The following is a 26,156-nucleotide window of genomic DNA, read 5'->3' as shown; positions in this document are numbered from 1 at the left end:
AAATAAATAACCTTGTGTGGAAGTTCTATAAAGAGAAGAGTGTGTGTGTGTGTGTGTGTGTGTGTGTGTGTGTGTGTGTGTGTGTGTGTGTGTATCAGTGGTTTGACCGTAAAGTGACAAGTTGAATTTATTTTAAACAATATCCTTTAAAGTAGCAACTATTATAGATTCAGCATTTAAATTTTTAAATTTATTTTTAAATTTACATATAGTAAGTTTGGGGGTGTAGAGTTCTATACTTTTGACAAATGCAGAATTGTGTAAGCACTACCACAGTCAAGATACAGAACAGATCCATTACCCTCAACAATCCTTTGCGTTGTTTCTTTGTAGTCAAATCTTTCACTCCCAAACCTTAAAAATCTTAAATTCTTATAAATACATTATTACACATGTATAACCTGCACAATGACCAAAATGACAACCTGAAACCATATATATAACAAAATAACAAAAACATCATCTACACATTTTAAATATATATATACTGTTGTATACATAAATAACTGGAAAGCCAACTTTCTTTTGTCAAAAAGGCTACTTATTGCTCAGTAAGTTCAGTGAGTGCAGAAATAGTCCTCTAACCCACTATTGTATCAACATGGACAAAAGAGCTTATTAAATGTACATTGAATTGAATATTAACCCACAGACTGAGGAGTGATTTTTACTTAAAATTATAAATGCTCATGACAAATATAACTAGAGATGTGACAGTCTCAGCATTGTAATTGTACCTTAAACACACAAAGAGAGATGAGGTAATAAGGAAGAAGGTAAAAGATTGTGTTTGTGTGTGTGTGTGTGCATGCACACACATGAGCACATGTGAGATTACACTACAAATCCATTAGCGCCCTAGACTGATGGAAATTGACTTATTTTTTGCACATGACCAATACTATACATATATACACACACACGTATATATGGCTAAATGAGTGAAAGCTAATGGCCTTAAGGAGAAAACTATTAGAAAAATTATTAATAAGGATTTTAGCATTATGTTTGTGAGGATAAACCTTTGCTCACTTAAATAAGACACCATGATTTACGTGAAAATACTGAGTATGGTTCGATTCTCACCAGGAAGTATTAGACATGTTATGACTAGTTCAGCATATTATCTCTTTCCTGAAGGGTATACTGACTAAATTACTACAGGAATCTTATAGCAAGCAAATAAATCACTATTGTTTAAAAAGGAAGTATTAAAATGTCCTTAATTTTATGCATTATCTTCTCAAGCTTCTTTACCGGCTCCTCCTTACTTAGCTGGTGTTCTTTTCCTCATATGTCACTCATGTTCATGGAGGAATCATCTATACCTGTAATTAGAGACTCCAATCTACACCTCCAACCCAGGTTTCCCTCAAGAGTTACACATTTTCCAGCTTCCTACTTGATCTCTCACCCTGTATGTTCTGCAAACCCAAACTTAAATTGTCCAAAATGGAGCTCAATATCTGTCAAACCAAATGGTTCCCTCTCCACAGAATTTTCCATAAACTTCTATTAGTTCTTATCTCACTTCCTGTTTCTTTCATAGGACTCCAGGCAATGAACATGTGTCTCTTCCCCAGTGCCTGGCACAGTGCCTGGCATCTGGTAGGCATTTATAAATATTTGTGGAAGGAATGAGTGCATACGACACTCATATGCATATAAATAGAAATTTATTTCCACCCCAAACCCCAATGTTTATGAATGGTTTTTAAATGGATGAGTACCTCTGATACACATATAGATATAAGCATTTATTCCCATACCAACCACCAACTACCATATCTACATAATGTCTAGAGATCAAATACTGTCTGCTTTGTGCAGCAGGGAAAATAATTAGCACATTTCAGTTTCTTTCCTATTATCTTTTCTCATTGAAATCATATTCTTTTTTATTCAACATCATAACATAAGCATCTTTCCTTGTCTTAAAAAGGCAGGGCAGGAGTAAAGACACAAATGTAGAGAATGGACTTGAGGACACAGGGAGGGGGAAGGGTAAGCTGGGACGAAGTGAGAGAGTGGCATGGACATATATACACTACCAAATGTAAAATAGATAGCTAGTGGGAAGCAGCCGCATAGCACAGGGAGATCAGCTTGGTGCTTTGTGACCACCTAGAGGGGTGGGATAGGGAGGATGGGAGGGAGATGCAAGAGGGAGGAGATATGGGGCTATATGTATATGTATAGCTGATTCACTTTGTTATAAAGCAGAAACCAACACACTACTGTAAAGCAATTATACTCCAATAAAGATGTTAAAAAAAAAAGTCCCAGATATTATTTGCACCAATTGAATAATACTACCTCAGAAAGAAGTTCTTGCTTTATACCAAAAGTTCAGTTGGGAGCATCGTGAGGACCTCCTGTAGAAGCTACTCCTGTTCAACCGTCTCTACTCTACACCAGTGATTCTCAAAATGCGGTCCCTGGACCAGAAGCACCGGCAACACCTAGGAACTTGTTAGAAGTGAAAATTCTTGGTCTCCACCCCACACTTTCTGAATCAGAAACTCTGGCGTGGGGTCTGAGATGTGTGCTTTAACAAGCTCTCTGGGTGATTTCAATGTACAAAAACAGTTTGAGAAACATTGTCATACACTCTCCAGAGAAAGGTCTACCTGCTGCATGGGAATCTTTCTGCACTAACTCTTTTTCCACCCACTCTCACTATTCAGTTCACTCCCTCATCAGTTTCACGTCATACTCATATTGAAAAAAGCCTTCTGTATTTGATAATGAGTCTTTAGAACAAGGACTGTTTCTTGTTTTATGTAAAACATAAATAGAAGTATGGTATACACAGTGTTTTTTAACTTAGTTTTAGGAACAGAAATTTGCTTTAAATGAAATATTATGTAGAAGCCCTGTGTGTGTGTGTGTGTGTGTGTGTGTGTGTGTGTGTGTGTAGGGTAGACAAAAGGAATCACTATGTTTAAATGTGGTTGAAGGGGTGGGGGAACCAGAGTCTGCCCACTCAACTGGACTTCCTTCCACCCTTTTTTCCAGGATGCCTCCAGGGAACTGAATCTGAAAGCCTCTGAAGCAGTGGAAAGGGAACATGCTGGGGAGTCAGGAGACCTGGTCTCTGGTTTGTTTCTTTGGGCAATTCATTAAGCATCTGTGAACCACATATTCCTTATCTGAAAACGATAATGAACCTGAAATTTCCAGCTCCCAGTTTCTTCTTCTTCTCTTTTATTGTTTAGCTTTCCGTAGAAAAAGATCTGAGTTTTTGGCAAATTCTCCCTTCCTTGGAGACACAGGAATACATGTTGGCTGTGTCATTTGCAAGTACTCTGTCATCTCCTTCAGTATTGACTAACAGGCATTAATGAATAGACAGGGCCAGGCTGCCACCGTTTGGAGTGCCAGGAAAGAGAAAGAAATCTCCCACTCGAGCGCCATTAGCATTGAACAGATTTTCAACCCCAGCATTTGACTGGGACTATGGGCTGATGACATGGGGATATGTGAAGAATTCAGGGAGCAGCAGAACATAGTTGCCTTGGCCTTTTCTGCAGCCTTCTCCTCACCTTCTCTATCCCCCTCCCCTCCCCTTTTCTCCTCTCCTTCTTCCCGCCCCACTCCTCTTCCTCAGAGAGTTTACAAAGCACTAGCCTATAGTCACTCTTCCCATATTACTTAATCTGACTCTCTGTATGTGCTTGACACTCCCAAGACCAAAATCTATGATGGCTAATGAAATGTCCAGGTGTCCTCAAGTGTCATGAGTGTTACTTTCACACTCTCTCCTGCAGGAACCTCTGTATTTCCATCTTCTTTTTCTTCCTGACCCTTCTCTTCTTCCTTTCAGTCCCCCTGACTCTACTGAGGCCACTTCTTAGAGACAACTCTAAACCTACTGGTGGCTATCAGAGTGAAGGTGGGAGATGAGCCCAGGTCACAACTATCCCATTGTCATTGGCTGAATGTTTTTGTCCCTCCCACCCCCTCCATAATTCATATGTTGAAGCCTAAGCCCTAATGTGATGGCGTTTGAAGGGAAGCCTTAGGGAGGTGATTAGTCATGAGGGCAGAACCCTTATCAATGGGATTCGTGTCCTTATAAAGGAGGCTCCAGAGAGATCCTTCTGCCATGTAAGTACACAGTGAGAAGATGACCATCTATGAATCAGGAAGCCTCCAGAACTGGGAGAAATCAATTTCAGCCTCCAGAACTGGGAGAAATCAATTTCTGTCATCTATAAGCCGCCCCATCTATGGTATTTTGTAGCCAGAACAGACTAAGACAGCTATCCTTATGTAAAGTAGGGTTTGCGTGTGTCTGTGTAAGAGAGAGAGAGAGTGTGTGTGTGTGTGTGTGTGTGTATAGGGTGCTGGTAGTGGAGCAGTGGGGAAACCTGAGGGGCAAGTTGGGAATGATTTTATACTTTTGTAACTTTGCTCCTATAGTCACCTCTGATGCCTCTGGAAAGAAGGTCATTCTGGCCTTGGCTCAGCAAATGACAAGGGGCTAATTCTCTGAGATGCAGAGACCTTGCTCTATCAGTCATTCTCTGATGTGTCAGAGGTTTCGACAGAAATACCAGAGGCTCTTTAATTAAATTTGTGGACCAAGGATGGCCTGACAGGGAAAGCATACTGATAAAAATCTGTATTATAGCTTACATTTTACATTAGACTGTACTACTTTTGCACATATAATTATATTTTTCAAATGGAATTTTTAAAATGGAATCTACACCTATGTGTTTTTGTTTGCTTTTATCATGTGGAAAACTAAAGTATAGACTGCTTGGTTTGGACAGCTGGCAGCGTTATCCATCCCCCTTTTCCTCTCTCCTATATTTTCAGCATCCCCCAAGCTTTAGTCTCTTGCCTTCTGCATGTAAATGGGAGTAAATCTCACCTATCTTTCACCTTTGTATTCCCCTTTACCCTCTGGTCTCCTTCTCCTTTTCTCTCAGTCAAGCTCATTGAGACAAGAGTTAACGCTTAGGGTCTACCATGGTGCCTCTGCCTTTTCCCTCACAATTACCCATGACTCCTCCGGCTTCCATTGCCCATCAACCTCCATCCCCACTCTGCTGAAACTGCTCTTGCTAAGTCACCTGTCTCAAATCCCATGACAACTTTTCAGTCACTATTGCATCTGAGCTCTGTAAGAAAAACTCATCATTTCCTTCCTGATTTCTTCCTCCTTCGGAGTCTACAACCCCACTCTCTCCTAGTTTTCCTCATAGCTCAAGAATCCATTCCTCCCAGCCTATGCTCGTTCTCCCTGAGGTTCTGTCTTGTATCCTCTGCTTTTCTAGGCTATTTACTCCTCCTGGGTAAAACCATCCACACCCAGGGGCTCAGCCTTCACCTATGTGCTGATAGTTTCCAAACCTATACCTTCAGCCCAGATCTCCGTCTCATAGACGGAGACATATTTATTTATTGTAGACATATTTATTTTAGAATGTTTCCATTTAATAGGAAGCTTAAAAGTAGGTCTGTTAAATTAAATTTATCATCATAACATTTAAACTCTGCTCCTTTAACCTGGTGAATAGCACTATTCAACCACCCACATGAGATACTGAGATTCTACTTAGACTTGACTATACCTACATTCAATCAATCAAACACTCCTAGTATGACAACCCTCTCTAATGTCTCCACCAACTGTCATCACTACTGCCAGTATTTTAGGTTATGTTCGCTTTTCATCTGGGCAGATGTCTTCTGGGTTCCCTGCCTTTAGTCTCCCATACCTACAAATCACCTTCAATCTCTCCTCCAGGTCATCCTTCCAGAACAGTATTGTCCAATAGGGTAGCCACAAGCCACATATAGCTATTTACATTTAAATTAATTAAAATTAAATAAAATTTAAAATTCAGTTACTCTGGCTACATTTTAAGTGCTCAATAGCTCATGCGGCTCATGGTTGCCCATTGAACAGTGTAGATAGAGAGCATTTGCATCATTGCAGAAAGTTCTATTGGATAGTGCTGTTCTAGAACGTAATCGTTTCATATCCCTGCTTGCTTCCCAAATGATTCCCCACATACTTCAGAGTAAACTCCAAACTCCTTAGCTTGGCATGTAAGATCCTGCCCTCCAGTCCACTCTCCCTTTCACTGTACCCTCCACTTGAAACCTGTGCTTCTGTCCTGTCAACCCACTGTCCCCTGTCCCCATGCTTCTGCTTTTGGTTATGCCCTTTCCTCCACATAGAAGAGCTGCCTCCCTGTGTCCCTTTAGAACTCCTGCATATGCTTCAAACTCAGCTCAAGCACCATTCCCTCTGTGAAGCTTTTCCTTGATTTTCTAGGCAGAGTTTAGACTCACCTTTTTATATTTTCCCTGGCAGCTTATACTACTATGATACTTCTCATTTAAAAAAAAATCTATTGATTCACTGTGGAAGGCTGAAGAATGCCTCCCACCCCAAGACATTCACATCCTAATCTCCAAAACTGTTAACTATGTTGCCTTACATGGCAAAAGGAACTTTGCATATGATTGAGTTATAGCACTTGAGACAGGGAGATCATTATGGATTATCCAGATAGACTCTATGATGTAGTCACAAAGGTCCTTACTAGAAGGATGCAGGAGTGTCAAAGTCAGAGATATCGAGAGAAGAAGGATATGGGATGATCAAAGCAGAGTTTAGAGTGATGTGAAGATACAGGAAGGGGCATTAAGCCAGGGAATAAGGTGGCCTCTAGAAGCTGGAAGAGACAAGGAAACAGGTTCTTCCCTGGAGCCTCCAGAAGGAATGCAGCCCTGTTAACCCATTTTGGACTTCTGACTTCCAGAACTATAATATAATAACCTTGTGTTGTCTTAAACCAGTTTTCCACAACACCCGGTCTGCGCACCGGTACCAGTCCGGGTCCTGTTAGGAACCGGCTGCACAGCAGGAGCTGAGCGGCAGGCAAGTGACGGAAGCTTCATCTGCCGCTCCCCATCGCTCACATTACTGCCTGAACAACCATCCCCCCACCTGCACCCCCCACCCTCCCTGCGTGGAAATACTGTCTTCCACGAAACCGGTCCCTGGTGCCAAAAAGGTTGGGGACTGCTGTTTTTTGTTTGGTTGTTTTTTTTTGTTTTTCTTTTTGCGGTACGCGGGCCTCTCACTGTTGTGGCCTCTCCAGTTGCGGAGCACAGGCTCCGGACGCACAGGCTCAGCGGCCATGGATCACGGGCCCAGCCGCTCCGCGGCATGTGGGATCTTCCCGGACCGGGGCACGAGCCCGTGTCCCCTGCATCGGCAGGTGGACTCTCAACCACTGTGCCACCAGGGAAGCCCCTGCTGCCTTTTTTTTTTTTTTTTTTTTTTTGCTGCATTGGGTCTTCATTGCCGTGAATGGGCTTTCTCTAGTTGTGGCGAGTGGGGGTTACTCTTCGTTGCAGGCTTCTCATCGTGGTGGCTTCTCTTGTTGTGGAGCACGGGCTCTAGTCACACGGGCTTTCCATAGTTGTGGCTCGCGGGCTCAGTGGTTGTGGCTCACGGGCTCTAGAGTGCAGATTCAGTAGTTGTGGCACATGGGCTTAGTTGCTCCGTGGCATGTGGGATGTTCCTGGCCCAGGGATAGAACCCGTGTCCCCTGCATTGGCAGGTGGATTCTTAACCACTGGGCCACCAGGGATGTCCCAGGACCTCTGTCTTAAACCAATAAATTTGTGGTACCTTTTTACAGCAGCAGTACAAAAGTAATATATTTACTTTTTCGTCCATTCATTCATACATTTATGCCACATATCATTTGACAGGAGTTTGCTGAGTACATGCTTTGTGCCAGACCTAGCATTATATACTAAGAATAATGAATAAGACTCCATTGTTGCTGGGGGAGGTATGATGGAGGAAAGGGAGAAGGCAAGAGTCCTGGAAACTCAGAATTGTAAAGGTAGTGAGGGGCCAGACTATGAAGGACCCCTCATGCTGCTGCCTAAAGTTGAGGCTGTTTTCTGTAGATGATGCAGACCATCATTAGTTCATGGTCAGATCTTTGGCTGCCCAAGCATGGAAGTGGATTAATTCTGGAGGCAGGAAGACCCATCAGGCTGCTGCATTTTTCTGGGTGAGAAATGATGAGGACCAGAAGCAGGGCCGTGGGAGGATAGTTAAGGAAGTAGATCTGGTAACAGTGGGATGATATTTCAGAGGTAGAATCGCTGGGATTTTGTAATCAGTTAAATACCGTGCATGAGAGGGCAGAAGCCAAGATGAGTCTGCTCCAAGATGACCCCGAGAACGGATGACTCTAAGTCAGTGCCTGGCACACAGTGGATAAGAAACAATTGTCTTGAATTGGATTGTGTGGCAAGAAGACAATGGTGTAGATCATCGCTGGGAGGAAAGGATGATGCCAATGAATCTGAATAGTGGAGGAAAATAAATAGAAGAATAAGTGTGTGTGTGTGGGCACAGGGCGCTGGGGGAAAAGGATGTGAAACCTGTGTCCTGTTACTCCGTATGATTTTTACTACTCGATTTAAGCTTCTGCTCTTTAAGCTAGAACCATGTTCAGAGAGTGAATTTAGAAACTGTATAACCGCCTTGAAGATGCCGGATTTCTCTCAATGACAAGTTTAGCTATCATTTGGATCTGAAATGGTTTTGAGCAGGGGAGGGAGAGTAAGGGGTGGGGGTTGACTTTTAGTGCATTTGCTGCATCATTGCGGAATGAGGGCAGTGCCTCAGTTTTCTCTCTCCATAACCCCCTTTGCTGATGGCTCGATCTGAGAATGAAATGTGCTCTGGCATTGGGTGGTGCTACGTAGGCCTCCCTCACCCAAGACCCTCTGCAGTGTCCATGTGGTGGTGAATATTTGCCGTACTGAAATATACATCTATGATCTCTGCTCTTCCAAGTGACATTCTGGTTCCACAACACTGATGGAAGAATATGCACAATTATCTAGCAAAGGCCCTGAAGCTCTTGTTTCCCACCAACCTCACTCTGCGGCATGCTGACTATGGCCCCTGTATAACAGAACAGGGTCCATGGTTGGGAGACAGATCTCTTCTTGGATTTGTGTTTACATAAAACATTGTTCTAACAGCCATGAATTGTGACTTTGCAGAGGAAAGGGGAAAAATCTTATGGTTTAATTAGTTTGGGAAATTCTGGGTTAAACAAATGTACTTAATTCTCCAAGACCTCCCAGAAGCTTTACTCTACAAATACGTGCTGTGGATATCTGAGATAAGGGTAAAGATTTTCCTAAACATATTTGACTCCAGAGCACTATAAACATTCTGTGGAAAAGTGCTCCCTGCATCAGAGTTTGGAAAGAGTTGTCCTACTGAATTAGAGCGGCCAAGGTGTTTTTATATGCCTGGCACACTTAGCAGGAGCTATAACAAAGAACTCTAGCCATTATCCATCTTCACAAAGTCTCCAATGAGCATGAATCACTCAAGATTGACTGAAATGGTCATTGGACTGATCCTTCTATTCTGACACATTTAGTTTGCTGTGTGTTTTTTTAAAAAAATTTTGGAGTATAGTTGATTTACAATGTTGTGTTAGTTTCAGGGTACAACAAGGTGAATCAGTTATACATATACATATATCCACTCTTTTTTAGATTCTTTTCCCATATAGGCCATTACAGAGTATTGAGTAGAGTTCCCTTTGCTATACAGTAAGTCCTTATTAGTTATCTATTTTATATACAGTAGTGTGTATATGTCAATCCCAATCTTCCAATTTATCCCTCCCCTCCTTCCCCCCTGGTAACCATAAGTTTATTTTCTACATCTGTAATTCTATTTCTGTTTTGTATATAAGTTCATTTGTACCCTTTTTTTAGATTCCACATATAAGCGATATCACATGATATTTGTCTTTCTCTGTCTGCCTTACTTCACTCAGTATGACAATCTCTAGGTCCATACATGTTGCTGAAAATGACATTATTTCATTCTTTTTTATGGCTGAGTAATATTCCATTGTATATATGTACCACATCTTCTTCATCCATTCCTCTGTTGATGGACACTTACATTACTTCCACATCCTGGTTATTGTAAATCATGCTGACACATTTAGTTTGGATTGGAACTCACTTTTGCTGATGAGCAGAATATAGGTGTAAATTAGAGCCACCTCTGTCATCCTTCTATATCTTATCACACTTGGAGTTTCATTTCCTCTCCCTAGCCCAACCCCACAAATGGCTTCTTATAATAAAAACAATTCATGTTGGTTTCCTTCTTTAAAATTGTTTTAAAAATACTTTGAAGGGCTTTCCTGAGAGTCTGCCTGCCGATGCAGGGGATACGGGTTTGTGCCCCAGTCCGGGAGGATCCCACATGCCGTGGAGCGGCTGGGCCTGTGGGCCATGGCCTCTGAGCCTGCGCATCCGGAGCCTGTGCTCTGCAATGGGAGAGGCCACAGCAGTGAGAGGCCCGTCTACCACACACACAAAAAACAACAATTTTGAAAACACTAGATAATTTTCTGTGGATATTGGAGCATAATAAAATAGTGCCTAGTTATTTATGTTCTGTTTCTCTTATTCCCATGTGAATACAAATGCATAGTATTTTGCAGTTTTCAGTGAGCTTTATCATCTATAATCTCATTTGATCCTTAAAACAACTTGACAAGGAGGTGATGAAACCCCATTGTCTTAGTCTGCTATAACAAAACAGCACAAACCAGGTGGTTATAAACAGCAGAAACTTATTGCTCAAAGTTCTGGAGGCCAGTATGCCAGCATGGTCGGGTTCTAGTGAGAGCCCTCTTCCAGGTTGTAGATGGCTGACTTCTCATTGTGTCCTCACAGGGTAGAAGGAGCAAGGTAGCTCTCTAGAGCCTCTTTTATAAGGGCACTAATCCCATTCATGAGGGCTCCACCCTCATGATCTAATCACCTCCCAAAGCCCCACCTCCTAATACCAGCACATTGAGCATTAGGTTTCAACATATGAATTTTGGGGGGAATATAAACATTCAGCCTATAACACCCATTTCATAGAAAAGTGAAGCAAATAACATATTTGGATGCCTAGTTTATGCCAGGTATTTGGCGAAGCGTTTTACGTGTATGAGCTCATTTAAAGTTCTCTGTATTAGGACAGGCTATCCTCATGTTAAAAATGAAGAACTTGAGACTATGCGAGTGACTTAACTTGCCCAAGGCCACATAACTTATAAAAGTAAGGTGTGGTATTTAAACCCATGTTTGTTTAACCCCCAAGCCCACTCTCCTTCCACTACGGCACCCTTAAAAAGAGGACACTGAGAACAAGGGCAGCTCCAAGATTTGCACAAGTTCACACAGCAAGTTGGGGAAAGTGCTGGGATTAGGACATAATTCACTTGACTTTTAGTCCAAGGGCCTGTTTACTACATACTTTTGCCAGGTCACTGGAAGGCATTTTCAAGAGTAAGTAATGCCCTGTGAAATGTCACCGACAGCAGCCACGATAACAACTGCATGAGAGCAATGGGAAGAGGAAAAATAATCAGTGGCTTCAAATCTCCCACCTGTCCCTCAACATCTTCAATGTTGCCAAGTAGAGGAGCTCCTTCATTTCTGTGAAAAATGCCACCTTAACTTCCTTCTCTTTTGTCACGTAGGTAAGGTGCAATATACTTAAGGAGTCTGGGTCCTCCTTACCTCTTCTTTTCATTACCAGAAAGAAAATAGGGCCAATTCCACCACCCGCCCTTTAGTGATACCTACTGTTTCCACTAATCAGATGAATGTGATTCAGTAACATCTCCCAACCTTCTCCTATGTGGGAACCCCTGTGTTGGTGTCATGGAGACAGCTATGGAGGTGAGTAGGGCAGACTTTCTCAGAGTCTGCAGTCTAAACATGGTATGAGAAGCACTATTGAAGAGGTACAAACTGTCAGGAAAGTAAGAGGTGAGGCAGTTAGGGAGATAAGCAAGGAGCCCTGGGCATTTAGCATGGAATGTTCACCGTTATCACTCAGAACAATTACTGGGGTGTCCTGCCTGCAGTCACCATGTACTTACTTCATCAGTGATGTTTACTGTGTAGTTACTGAAAAACAACAGTAGGGCAAATTTTTGTTGCCATTTCCCCAAACCCACAGCCTTTTTAAAGCTTTCCTTGATACCAGGTTGGGACAAAAAGGTAGTTATGCTTCTGTGTCCTGGATCCATCCTGAGAGCTCCTTGACCCACATGAGACAGGAGTGTGAAGCAAAAGAGAAGGGTCTGGTCTTTATGGAGTTGCTAGGTCCCATTCCTCCTCTTGGGAGGTGGAGGTATCTGTGTTCATCTTCTGCTTTCTGTTTCCTAACTAACTCTTCCCCTCTCTTGAATGCAGTGGTGGGCAGAGTCTGAGCCTGTGCCCCATTCAGGGTTATTGCTGGTGGAAGTGATGTAAGAAATCATTCTGCTTCTCTTCCTGCTCATTCAGACTCTGAGCGTTGGGCAGAAATAGAGTCGTCCAAAGGCGAAATCGAATGGTTGGAGCCAAGGAGAGGAGTGAAGGTAGCAGAATCTATTTCCAACATTTTGGGGGATTATGTTATTATTCATGGATTAGTTCCTTTAGCTATTGAATGAGGATCTATAGGTCAGGCCTTACTTCTATGATTAACAAAAACTTTGAGGATAATAAGGGAAATATGGAAATAGGTTTAGGTTTCTCAAAGAAGAAGAGGCACTTTATAAATCCAAGGCAGTTACATACAGCCTCTTGGGTTCAAAATTCCAATGGGCTCACGTTGGCCAAACTTATGTGTGCCATTGCCCGATAATTTTCCCTCTTACACATTTAGGCTTCCAGATCGTTAGGCTGAGAGAAGCAAGGACTTCCCTTGAGGAAATACAGAACTGTTTTTCCACTATTCCCTCCACCCCACCATTGACTCGGTGAATCTCTGAGAATCTCTGGAAGAGACTTCAGAAGTCATTTAGCCCAGCTGCCAATATATTCCCTTGATAAGCAGACAAGTGGGAATAGAAAGTAAAAGTGCAGTCAATTCTCAAGTGTTTGGATGTAGATCGTCCACAGACAGAGAGTGAGAGATTTGTGTGTTTGGAGACAGTGCTTGGGGTCTCTCCTTATCTGTTCCTTCTCCGAGCTAAATAATCACAGATCATTTCACTGGTCCTTAGAGAACTGTTTGCAAACTTCTGAAATCACATAAATTGAAGCCATCTTATTCTAACTAGGTTGATGCTGTCTTCATTTTAATTCCAGAAACTTTTGGCTATTCCCCATTCAGAAGGGATTGACTGCATTTGAAATAGGATGACAGAGGAATTACTCTCACTGAGATTACCCTTCAGCTACATCCCAGAACTGAGAGACTCTGCTAACTATGCTATTGCCATAATGACTAGCAATCACGGCACAATCATGGAAATGAATTAAATTATTAATTTCAATAACACCCCATGGTGCATTTATAAATCCCGACATCTGGGGAACATAAATATGGAGGTCCACATTTTAAACTTGGAGGCATGGTGCTCGGTGCCAAGGGCTGTATCTTTGAAGGCAGTAAAGATTTTTCAAGATACTATATGTGGAGGAGCAAGCTGTGCATTTGAGGGAAGGATCTGTCCCTGGGTCTCTGTTAGCTTTATTATTTATTTAAGGCTCTATTCTCCCTTATTTTTTAACTGGTTCTTATCGATAGACCCAATGTATAAAAATTTTGGTTTATGAAGATTAGGGGATGGGAAATAAAATCAAACTCTGACTTGAACTGTTTAGTTATTCATTCCCTTTTCTCTTCATTTCCTTTCATCCTCCCTAAGTCTCTTCTCTTATTGACTAGTTTCACTCATGTAAATTTCTGTGTTAATAAGTTCTTCTACTGAGATAGCTATTCTTGGGTTTTTTGTTTGTTTGTTTGTCTGTTTGTTTTGCGGTACACGAACCTCACCGCCGTGGCCTCTTCCCTTGCGGAGCGCAGGCTCCGGACGCGCAGGCTCAGCAGCCATGGCTCACGGGCCTAGCCGCTCTGCGGCATGTGGGATCCTCCCAGACCGGGGCATGAACCCGCGTCCCCTGCATCGGCAGGCGGACTCTCAACCACTGCGCCACCAGGGAAGCCCTATTCTTGGGTTTTGAATGGGTTCAAAATCTGTCTGAAACTTTAAGATCATTGTTCCTGAAGCAGAGAGAATGGAGGTCCTAGAGGAGTGTGTAACCTACTCTAATCAAAGAGATTTAACTCTCTTTCCTTACGTGGAACCATTTGACCAGATGTTGGGGTTCCGTAAGCCTTCCCTGTTTGCCATCTGTGATGTCCCCAAGGGCTGGTGAGAGAGGGGCACTTCTAAAGAGCATATGTAAATGACTTCCACGGAGCCCTGCAGGGACTCCCTAGGCTACCTTCTTCCCACTATGGGTCACCAACTCAAAGCCAAGCAACAGCCCAGGTCTCTGCCACTGTACCACTATTTCCTAATATCAACAACAACTAGATTTCTAGCCGATGAGTTCACTTAAGATACACCAGAAAACTGCATAGCTTCCTGCAGGATAGATGATTCTAAAACATCTGGGGTGTTGTGTAGCTCTTGTTCTCTGTGTATCCAGGGCTTTAATGCAATTTGTGTGTTGGCTGGCTGATGAGGAAGATGACTGTTTAACACTCCTTTTGGTGCCTCTACGTGTGCACATCTAGTCATACACAGCTTAGTCGGTCCTGTAAATTAATGTAGGCCTGCAAGCCAATATGATTTCTAATTAAGACTGAGGGCAAACTCTAAAGGTCTCCCCATCCCCCATACTGCCACCAACAATTATTGATGTTCACAGCCATTCAATGAAACATAGCTTTCATATGTAAGTTTGAAATATTTGGGGATGAGCTATTTTTAGCAGCTGTCTTTTAGGTTGATTCCTTTCAATTCCCTATAGAGCCAAAAGTCAGGGTAACTTGAGATCTGGTGATCTGTAGCTTTGGGAAGAGGCGGTATGTGCCTGATTAGAGTTTCATTTCTTCATTGTTTTAGATGCCATTCTCATAACTTAGCCAGATCAGCTTCTCATTAGCCATTTTACAGCAAGAGAATAAACAGAACCTGCAATCATGATAGACTTAAATGAAACTTCTGATCTTCATGGCAAGGTCCTTGCCAACAGCTTCCATTTCTGTCCCTGGAGTGTAAACATAAATGTTCATCAAATTGGAGGAGCTGGACCTCTAGGGACTCCTGTGTCCTGAGTTTATTAATGACAATGAAGGACCCCAAATCAGTGATTCATGTAATTTAGCCATGGATATCCCCAACCTCTGTGGGAGTTCGTAGACTGGAATAACTACAAACTAAATAGTGATGATAAGGAGGAAATGTACTGGAGTTGGAGTTAGTGGGCTGAGAAAACAAATGTTTCCAGTCTCAGGAGACTCTGTTTGTTGTTATAAAGGAGAAAAAGTAGAAGCAAAGAGACCTTGTCCTGATCTCTGTATGAGTTTAGTAGCTGGGAACGACCATATAAAGTTATCATAAAAAACAAGAGGTGATAAACACAAAAGACCCTTCAGCATCCTGCCCCCTGCTCGGCCTGCCACCCAGCAGCGGGAAGACAAACAGTTGGCACTGGTTTGAGATGAAAATCTGGAACGGTCACTGCTTTTCTCCCGGAGCCAATGCTGGTGAGACTGGAGGAACCAGTGTAACTTTGCCTGTATTTGCTTCTGACTCAAACACCAAAAAAACTCTCACACAGAGAAGTGAGAAACGTTCTATTCTGAGTTGGGGAGTTCCATGTGAGCCTGTCACAGCAGAAGCTCTTGGTAATTGCAAGGCTTCTTTTCTCTTTGGGTGTCACAGTAGCTCCCCTTAAGCCACCACCAGCTCTACATTGGTGACTGAATCCCTCTGAGGCCCAGGTCAAGTGGCCTGCCCAAGGCCACGATAGAGGGTCCAAGTAGACCACAAACTCAGCAAGCGTGGCTTTCTGACAGAAACAACACCTCTCCCCTACAGTCTCCTTGAACCTCACTCCCTGGATAGATGCACTGTATGACACTGCCCTGCAGCAAATAAACGGAAAGTAAAAAACCAGCACTTCTTTCTAAGATGAAAGCATATGTACCATCAAGGCGGGGTGGGTGGGAAGAAGGATGCCTGGGAAGATTCAAAAGTATGTTGGATACCTCAAGGGCAACTACTATGAGAGAAGAAGATGTTTTCTCATTTCTTGAGCAATATCGAAACAGCCCTTCACCCCGGGAAGGGAGAATACCTGCCTGGGTGAGGACCAGCTCTAAACTGACCCAGCACTTCTGTTCAAGGATGTTTACCCGGGTGACGCCCTTTCAGGTGAATTTTTCTTCATAGTAAGATCTGATGGCCGATTTAATTGGCCACAGAATAGAGAAACAACACAGCTCTATGGAGGATTATTTAGGGAAATCTAAATAAAGTCCAGAGAACTCACACATTGATCCCTTCTAATATGGCCACCACGATGTATGCGTTAAGTTGGCAAACGTCAAAACAAGATCTTTCTAGGACCCACCTGGCTTCCCATATCTTTCATTCTTCTACTCAGATGCTTGTTGAGTTTTTCATGACGGAAGCAACATCAGATCTTGCTTCTTTAGAAAACCCTAGTGAGGAGGTCTGGAAGAGGCTGATTTCTGCTGGAGGCTCTCTCTGGCTGCCCCAGGCCCCGCCCAGCTGCCCTGCAGGCTCCGAGAGCAGAATCCCCACACACACCTGTAACCCATTCATGGAACCTGGGTGTGTGGTGACACACCTGTGAGTAAGCGTGGCTCTCCTCTACCCAGATGTGCTTGTGGGGTGGCTCTCTGAAAGGAGAGGGACACTGCTTTACTCATATCTCTGAATGTCTGACTGCAAGCCTGTCTCTGATGCTCTTTTAGGGCTGTCTCCAAAGCGCCCAAGAAATTAACCACAAGAATCTTCTACTCTAGGGAAATTTAGTTACATACGGATTCCTTGGGGACTTGCCTGACATTATTAGCTATTACTGGGTATCACTGGACATCACTGGGAATCACTGGATAACCTATGTGATTATCATGTGAGTAGGTCAGGCCCATCCATATTTCAAGGCCATCTCTGCTCTGGAGCAGGGGACCCCTCCCTGTCTCTGGGAACCATGACTTCTAGACCCAGAGAGCCTAAAGTTGTGGGGATGGAAAACTCAGATTTCTCAAGTGGGCCACTGGGAGTGATGGTGAGCAGGGCCACTCCTCCTTCCACTTCTTGGTCCCCATCCTCATTAACTCCCCCTATCAGGGCACAGTACCATATGTTGGTTGTTGATTAAAGATGTATGTCTTATCCTGGAGGATGGTACCCAGTTCTTGCAGATAGCATCTCTAAGCTAGCACTTCAGCTGTGCCCTCAAAAAACCATTTCATTGCTTTAGCAGGTCTACAGATTCTGTGTGTTGTGATACTTAATAGAACCAATGGATCCTCTGGTTGTGTGCCCACTGCCACACCTCCTTTTCTATAAAGTGGGTCCCTTAGTCAGAGGTGACATTAAGTGGAATATTAAGTGGATAGTAAGTGACATATTAAGTGGATGTCAGTAGATTAAACGTCTGTAGTCAAGCAGGCCACAGGCTTGCAAACAGGATATATGTTGATTTCGATTAAGAAGAATTGCTGCCCCATCCAGGGTGAAAAGAATCTCCTTTGATCGATTTACCACCAAGTGGGTGGTTGATCTCAAGGGATGGGCTCAACACTAGTCTTTGTGTGTCAAATGAGACACTTGGTGGTGACAACAACTAAGTTGGCTTTGATAAGTGGGAGCCTGTACTTTAGGGCCCAGGCATGCCCTCTATCCCTGTCACAATGGCTATCTTATTCAGCAACCCATCACACCAGGATTAGGGTGACTAATGACAGAGGCTGGATGACATCAACTGGCTTAGTTATTATGTGTAGTTGGATATTTAGTTGACTATTTATTCCATGGTGTTTACTCTCTGATGGTCATTAACATAATATAAAAAGATTTTCATGTTTCACACCCATTCTTATAGATCCATCAACATGCTTCTTTCTCAGATTTTCTTGTGTCTGATCTTCCAAACATCTTGCTTCCAGGTCCCTGCCCAGCCAAGCCACTCACCGCTACTCATGAGTCTAGGGAAATTCTTACCTTGGCTGACTCCTCTTTCCATACACAGTGTATGATCAGATATACCACCTAAAGCTTTGCCTTTGGGGAGGATTTCCCCTCATTGCTGCAGGCCACCACTTAACGGGGCGGCAGTTCACCAGGAGTCCATTTTCAGCTTGTGCCCACACGCTGAGCCATCCATAAACCAAATGTGGCCTTTTCCCACCTTCATCAGGTGGTCATAAGGGGCCTCCTATGTGGTCATAGATGTTTGCTAAGGGCAAGTGCATCAATGGTGGATGACAAGGGCTTCTGCAGTTTTCACCCTCTGGCCCTGCTCATGCCTGATCCTGGATGTCCTACTTCCATCTTACAATTGATGGCTTTTATGCCTGACCAACCTTATGACTTGGTGGGTCTGATAAACCCCCCACAATGGGTAGCTCTGGCTGCATGGTCGCTTGGTGTCTTATGGTCAGATGTTCCATCTCTACCAGGACCCAGTAGCATGCAAGGAACCCTCTTTTGAATGGTGTTCAGTTCTCTGCTATAGATGGCATACCCTTGCTCCAGAAGCTTAGAGTTCTAAATTCTGATTCTCCTGTGGGGTTTGCCATACACTCTGCACAACATCTTTTTGTATCATAAGATCCAATGAGTTGACTAGATCAAGTGGCAGGCTGCTCCTACCACACTCTGAACCTGTTGCCCGGTCCTTTCTTTCTGAGCCCCACTCAGAGCTGGCAGCCCTACATGTCACTTGTGTATTCTCAAGTCAGGAATGTACTGTCTCTCAAGAACCCAAAGAGGACTACCAAGCAAGCATGGTGCTTTCTTCTTAGTTGTGAGAGGTATAAGATACAATAATATCTTCAGGGGGGTGGGATGTCCTGGAATGCTGCAGATTATTTGATATTGACATAAAGTTTGTATTCCACACTCTCCATCTCTCTCATTAGCTAGTATCTCTCTCTCTCTCTCTCTCTCTCTCTCTCTTCCTCTCTCTGTCTCTGGCTAGCATTCTCTCTCTCTCCCTTTAGCTAGTACTCTCACCCTTGCCCTTTATCTCTCTATCTCTACTTATTGATAGATGGAACTTTTTTCCCACAAAGTCTCCAATGCCCTTGCCAGTTCTTGGTCATCCAGGTGGATTAGCAAGATAGTGTGGATATAGTGAACATATATGTTCACTATACATGTAGACTGCCCAGAAGGTCCTGGTCTCTTCAGACTCTACTGAGACAGAGGATGGTGAGTTCACGTCACCTTGGGGAAAGACCATAAATGTATACCATTGTCAGTTTCATTTGCATTGTTTCTAATTCTCCTTGCTGATAGAGATGGAAAAGAGTTAACTCGTTACGTAGGTCAATGCCCTTATACCATGTAACTGAAGCTGTGTTAACCTCCTGTAGAAAGATGTGACTTCTAGTGTGACAGTTCCAACTGGGGCTATGATTTGGTTGAGTTTTGGGGAGATCACATCATCCAACATGATCCCTCTGTTTTTCGTAGGGGCCATACTGGAGACTTAAATGGGGATGTGATGGGGACCACCACCTCATACATGCTTTAGATTTTAGGGGTGGCTTTAGTCTTTGCCATTCCCACATAGGAAACCATATTATCTTTTATTTACTATCTTGGCCTGAGGCAAGAACAGTTTTAGAGCCTTTTGCATGGCTTTCCCCACTGCAATAACTCTTACTTCATAGGCCAAGGAGCCTGTCTGGGGGTTCTTTCAACTACCAAGTGTGTCCCTTCCAATTATACAGCCAGCAGTCAAGAAAATGACCACAGGGTGGATCCATTGACCCAGTGGACCCACTGTGAGCTGGGCCCGACAGGGGCTTCATTTATTCCCTGGCCCCCATCTGCTCCCATTCTAACAGGGATCATGATGACACTTTGGGCCCCCAACTATCAACATCACCCAGGCTGTCTGTCTGACAGTCCTTAAATAGCTGGATATTCCCCTTTCTCTAGTGTATGGCTACCTGAATCAATGACCTTAGAGGTACCTTTAGGGAAGGGCTGGGGGAATAATTATTGTCAGCATTTGCCATGGTGTTTCAGGATCCTTCTCATAGGGCCTGGTCTCTCCTTCAGACCATGGGCTCAGATGTAGAAACTGGGCAAGGAATCATGCCTTTTATTGAGGAAACCGTGCTCAATCTCTTGACTGTTCATCCTTGATTCTTTTGGTTGTATAAACTCAGCAGTACCCTGCTGGCTGCTCATACAGTATGGGAAGCCTGGGAACACTGTGTTCTACTAGTCGTCTCACAGTTGTCTGTCCCTGGCTGCCTTACTGACCTGCAGGCTCATTATTATAATTGGACTCACCTGGCTTCTGATCATTACGTATGACCACCTGACTTCTATGCTACAGCCAGGCTATCATCCCCATTGTTAACAGGGAGCCCAGTTTTATAACAGTAATTCCTATTATCTCTCTCCTCTGGTCAACAGAGGACAGCCAGTACTGGGTTCCCCAGTGACACTGGTGCCGCTCTCACTAATGTATTCCTCATTGTTTCTGTGAATGGAGTCTGCTCTAGGTCTCCCATTAACTAGACGTTTTACACTTACCTAGTATCAGAAGTTGGGATCCTCAGGAAGCAGACCCTGAGATGGAATTTAGTGCCTAGGAAGTTTATTCAAGATGCTCCTGGGATCAGCAAATGGGAGAGAGAAATTGGCCTCTGACGCAGTTTCCAAACAGACCCAGCTGTCTCCTCATGTGGTGCTGAGGTAGGGCCTGCCCTTCTGAGTTGTCCTGAGTTGGAGCAAGTGGGCCAGACATTTATACTCCTACCTCAGTCACTGTGTGCAGACTGCTCCTGGGAAGGAAGGGGCCACGGCCCTGGGAAAGTCAGCTCTGTTCCTCTGTGGGCAATTCCAGAAAAAGTAGATGGCTGGGGGCAGTCAGCTGCTAGTACACTCCACGCAGCTGGGGAATAAGCCCTTCATGCCTGAAGAGGGATGCGGGAGGTGCATCGCAGCATCCGTGATACCTAGGAAAGCCACTCTAACATTCCCAGCTCTCTGAGCCTTTTGGTCCCTTTGTCCACCATCTGCCACCAGAGTCTGGGATTTCTACTTCACAAATTTGCAGGAAAATTTAGATTTAAATCATTTCTAAAAATGTTCAGATATTTGAAAATTGGTAAAGACTAATTAGCCAAGTGATTGCTTGATTTTTCCACTTTACCTTTTAAACTGAATTACATGATGTCTAGCATGTAAAGCGTTTGTGAATTCTGGAACTTAGATTTGTATGTTTTAGAGACCACAGACTTCAATCAACAAACCAAAGAACTTCACAACAAATTGAGGAAGATTCCCTCTTGGAAAGTCCCCAGGGCCCAGTGTAACTCTGGCCATACAGGCTGGCATGGATCTCTTCTGCCTACTCTCTGAAAACAGGAAGCAAGAGGAGGACCTGGGTTGCCCTGGGGCTCCAAACAAGGGTGGAAAGGTGAATTTTGTAGGTGCCCAGGAATAGGGGCGCAGAGTTAATGAGGTGAGAATGAGTTTCTGACTTGTCACAGCCTCCATATCAGGACACAGTCACTCTGCTCAGTCTAGGGAGTGGTGTCAGAGTTCAGGTGACAGGAGTTGCCTAGGGACACATGGCTGGTGAGGTTATGCAGAGGCTAGAGAGGGCTAGGCAAGAATGGAAAGAGCATGGGTTTGAATGCTTAAAACCCAGGCCTGTTCTCAGTCCTAGGAAGAGTGGCCTCTGGAATCGCTGAGCATCTTCGTGAGGCTGTTGTCTGAGTTGAGAGTGGACCTTCAACAGATGTTTATTTCATAGCACCGTGTAAGTCACTCACAGTCACAGAGGCACAGGATGTCGAGAGCCAGAACACCCCTTGGAGCAGCGTGGTTACTTGCCCAAGGTCTCCCTTGACTGTGATCTAGGTACCTTATTTCACATCCGTTTCCTTTCCTTTTGTTACTTTTCTGTCTTCTGTGTGAATTGTACTAGGGATTTTCAATTTCTACCCCAGCAAGTGTAAACTTCTCTGCTTGCTACCTGCCAAGTTTTGCTACATTCTAGACAACCTCCCCGCCAACCTCAAATTATTTTCACTGCTCAGCACCCCTATTCTCTCACTGGCTGCCTTCCTGCTGTCTAACGTGACTCCCTTCCCCTTCTTACTTCAAGGCTTTTGCTCATTTCTTTCTCTTGTCAGATTTATTCTTTCCTTAGCTCTATCCAATTTCCACCCTTACTTTAAGTTCCACATAAAATTTTACCTTCTGTGTGAAAATCGTTTGACTTTTCCCAGTGATTCATCTTTCGATTCTCTGCAATCCTTTGGTAGCCAGAGGCATATCAATGCAAGCTGACAATAAAGTACCTATTGTTTAATAAAGTTTGCATAGTGTTTCATGTGCATGAACTGTTTTTGCCCTAAAAAATAAGGGATTCTTAATGAAGGAGTCCTAATCTTCCTACACTTTTTTTTTTTTTTTTTTTTTTTTGCCGTACACAGGCCTCTCACTGTTGTGGCCTCTCCCGTTGCGGAGCACAGGCTCCGGACGCGCAGGCTCAGCGGCCATGGCTCACGGGCCCAGCCGCTCCACGGCATGTGGGATCTTCCTGGACCGGGGCACCACCGCGCCACCAGGGAAGCCCTTTCCTACACTTTTGATAGGCACACACAGTTGTTGTTGAACACTAGCTGATGGAGCTATCCTTTCCTTATCCCTCAGCCAAAATCACCTAAGCTAGTAGTACAACGCCACACATACTCTGAGGGATAAATCAAAGTCCACACTTATCACCCCTTCCGCCCAATCCAGAAAAGTTCTATGCATCGAAAGACATATCAACCCTTATGTAAGACCACGAGTTGTCAGTTGTCCCATCAATTTGGAAATCTTGACTTCCTGCTTTGCACAGTGGTTTGACCATGCTGCCAGCGTACTTCACTAACGACGTCTGTCAGATCCTGCTTGGTTCTCAGCCTCTTTGTCTCGTATCAAGCGTCCTTAACCCCTCTTATAGGCACATCCATCTCCCAAACTCCAAGAAAAAGCATACGTTTTCCCATGACACATTTAAGGAATGACAGCAGTCCTTTGTGATTCCAATCCTCCAGACCTTGGGCTGGAAAGTCGAATAGTTGACCCTGGCCTTACTTTGGAGACTTGAGCTCCACATTTGCTCTAGGTCTGAGATCTGGATCCTGTCTTATTCTCTGTCTCAGAAATGCAACCAGTATTCCAGCATCTGTCTTTTAGAGGGTTTATACTGCCTTGCACATGTCCCTGTTTCTGCCTGCCTCTCTGGCCTCCTGGTATTGACCTCAACTGGCTTCCCTTTTAAAATCATATTAAATGTCTTGACACTAGTCTGTTGCCTAATTCCCACCTAAGTCCACACTCTATCTGTTGGAGTCAACTTCTTTCAGGCCTGTGGTAGAATCTGGACTCTGCCTGCTTTAGCATACAAGTGGGATTTATTCTGAGCTCCATCCTTCTCAGGTTGTCCTGGGCTCTTATATGTAACTTAACCATATGCTGGGAAATAATAAGAGCAAGTGTCATCAAAACTCAAGTAAGGTTCAGCATGAGGTACATTGACAACTTGACAACCAAGACGTGAAGTGAAGGACAGGTGGGGAAAGGAGTCTGTGGGTGAACCCTGGGAGAGCAGTGCAGTGAAGACGTAACGGGGAGCTTGGTAACCAGGAGAGGTTCAGATGGGCTCTGAGCTCAAACCAAGTGGGAGGGGCTGCTGTCACAGTCCAGGTGGAGGCAGGAGATACCTACAGCTACATGAATCATGATGTTATGGAGGGCCCAAGAGAGCTAGGCCACAGTAGAGTCAGGTCCCTACTCAGAGGGGAAACTGAGGCATGAACCCAGTAACATAGACAAGGCCAGTATTGTAGGAAGTGCCTCGGTGAGCCCTTCGGATCCTGGAACTCTTGGCAAAACTTCAGATACCCAGTCCCCAAGTCGGAAAGGCCGAGGTGCTGAAATACTTTCTTCTCTAGTGAGGCAGTCAGGATAGACTGGGGAAAGAAACAACCTCAAACTGTCAGTGGTTTAAAACATCACAGGTTGATTTCTTGCTTTCCTACCATCTAGAGGTGGTGGTGTAGGGTCAGGGGCAGCTCTGCTTCACAGAGACGTCACTCAGGCTCACAGGCTGACGAGGTGGCATCACTTCTGGCGCTGATATATCACCAGGAGGTTCAGGTTTGCCTCTGGGTTCGCTGCCATGAAGTCTGGAGAGTTGAGTTTAAGCAGTTAAATGTTCTGGACTCTTCTGCTCACCTTTCATTGACCCAAACTACTCACGTGGACACACCTAACTTCAAAGAGTAGGGCTACGTAATCTTCTTTGTGCCTGGAAGGAGAGGAGAATGAGATGTTGGAATACTAGCAATGCCTATCAGAGTCAGAACTGACTCATAAACTAGGTTTTCTATGGCTATCCAGGCAGACCTCACTTTATGCGCTTCACTTTATTACGCTTCACAGATTGTGTTTTTTACAAGTGAAGGTCTGTGGCAACCCTGCACTGAGCAAGTCTATCTGTACCATTTTTCTAACAGCATTGGCTCACTTCTTGTCTCTGTGTAACAGTTATGTAATTAACGTAATATTTCAAACTTTTTTTATTATTTTAGATTTGTCATGGTGCTCTGTGATCAGTGATCTATGATGTTACTATTGTAATTGTTTGGGGGCACCATTAAGCTCACATATGACAACTAACTTAATTGATAATTGTTGTGTATGTTCTGCTGCTCCACCAACCAGCCATTCCCCCATCTCTCTCCCTCTCCTCAGGCCTCCCTAGTCCCTGAGACACAACAGTATTGAAATTAGGCCAATTATTATTATTATTTTTTAAAACATCTTTATTGGAGTATAATTGCTTTACAATGGTGTGTTAGTTTCTGCTTTATAACAAAGTGAATCAGCTATACGTATACATACATCCCCATATCTCCTCCCTCTTGCATCTCCCTCCCACCCTCCCTAGCCAACCCCTCTAGGTGGTCGCAAAGCACCGTAATAACCCTGCAATGGCCTCTAAGTGTTCAAGTGAAAGGAAGTGTCGCACATCTCTCACTTTAAACCAAAAGCTAGGAATGATTAAGCTTAGTGAGGAAGGCACGTCAAAAGCCAAGACAGGCTGAAAGTGAGGCCTCTTGGCCAAACAGTTAGCCAAGTTGTGAATGCAAAGGAAAAGCTCTTGAAGGAAATTTAAAGTGCTACTTACTTCAGTGAACACAAAGGAAAGCAAAACAGCCTTATTGCTGATATGGAGGAAGTTTTAGTGGTCTGGATAGAAGATCAAACCAGACACAACATTCTCTTAAACCAAAGCTTAATCCAGAGCAAGGATTAATTCTCTTCAATTCAAAAGGTTGAGAGAGGTTAGGAAGCTGCAGAAGGAAAGTTTGAAGCTGGCAGAGGTTGGTTCATGAGGTTTCAGGGAATAAGTTGTCTCCATACCATAAAAGTGCAAGGTGAAGCAGGAAATTCTGCTGTAGAAGCTGCAGCAAGTTATCCAGGAGATGTAGCTAAGATAATTAAGGAAGGTGGCTACAGATATTCAGTGTAGATGAAACAGCTTCTGTTGGAAGAAGATACCATCTAGGACTTTCATAGCTAGAGAGGAAAAGTCAATGCCTGGCTTCAAAGCTTCAAAGAGCCCCCCAGCACTCTTGTTAGGGACTAATACAGCTGGTGACTTGAAGTTGAAGCCAATGTTTATTTACCATTCTGAAAGTCCTAGGGCCCTTAAGAAGTAGGCTAAGTCTACTCTGCCTGGGCTCTATAAATGGAACAACAAAGCGTGGATGACAGCACATCTGTTTACGGCATGGTTTACTGAATATTTTAAGCCCACTCTTGAGACCTACTGCTCAGAAAAACAGATTCCTTTCAAAATATTACTGCTCATTGAAAATGCACCTGGTCATCCAAAAGCTCTGATGGAATGTACAATGAGATTAATGTTGTTTTCATGCCTGGACACAATGTCCATTCTGCTGCCCATGGATCAAAGAGTAATTTTGACTTTCAAGTCTTACTATTTAAGTAATAAATTTCATAGGGCTATAGCTGCCGTAGATAGTGATT

General features: G+C 43.8%; 1 long non-coding RNA gene across 1 annotated transcript; it reads left to right on the top strand.

Annotated features, from left to right (window-relative positions):
• Nucleotides 1-26,007, top strand: LOC113607364 (uncharacterized). The gene is made up of 4 exons (XR_003427923.1): nt 1-14; nt 2,265-2,279; nt 24,648-24,651; nt 25,826-26,007. It is a non-coding gene; the product is annotated as an uncharacterized LOC113607364 (long non-coding RNA).
• The last annotated feature ends 149 nt before the right edge of the window (nt 26,008-26,156 follow it).

The sequence above is a fragment of the Aethalodelphis obliquidens genome, unplaced genomic scaffold (genome assembly GCF_003676395.1).
Source record: "Aethalodelphis obliquidens isolate GAN/ISIS:26980383/991018 unplaced genomic scaffold, ASM367639v1 scaffold48, whole genome shotgun sequence".
Taxonomy (NCBI): Eukaryota; Metazoa; Chordata; class Mammalia; order Artiodactyla; family Delphinidae; genus Aethalodelphis; species Aethalodelphis obliquidens.
This window is presented reverse-complemented; position numbering and strand designations above follow the sequence as displayed.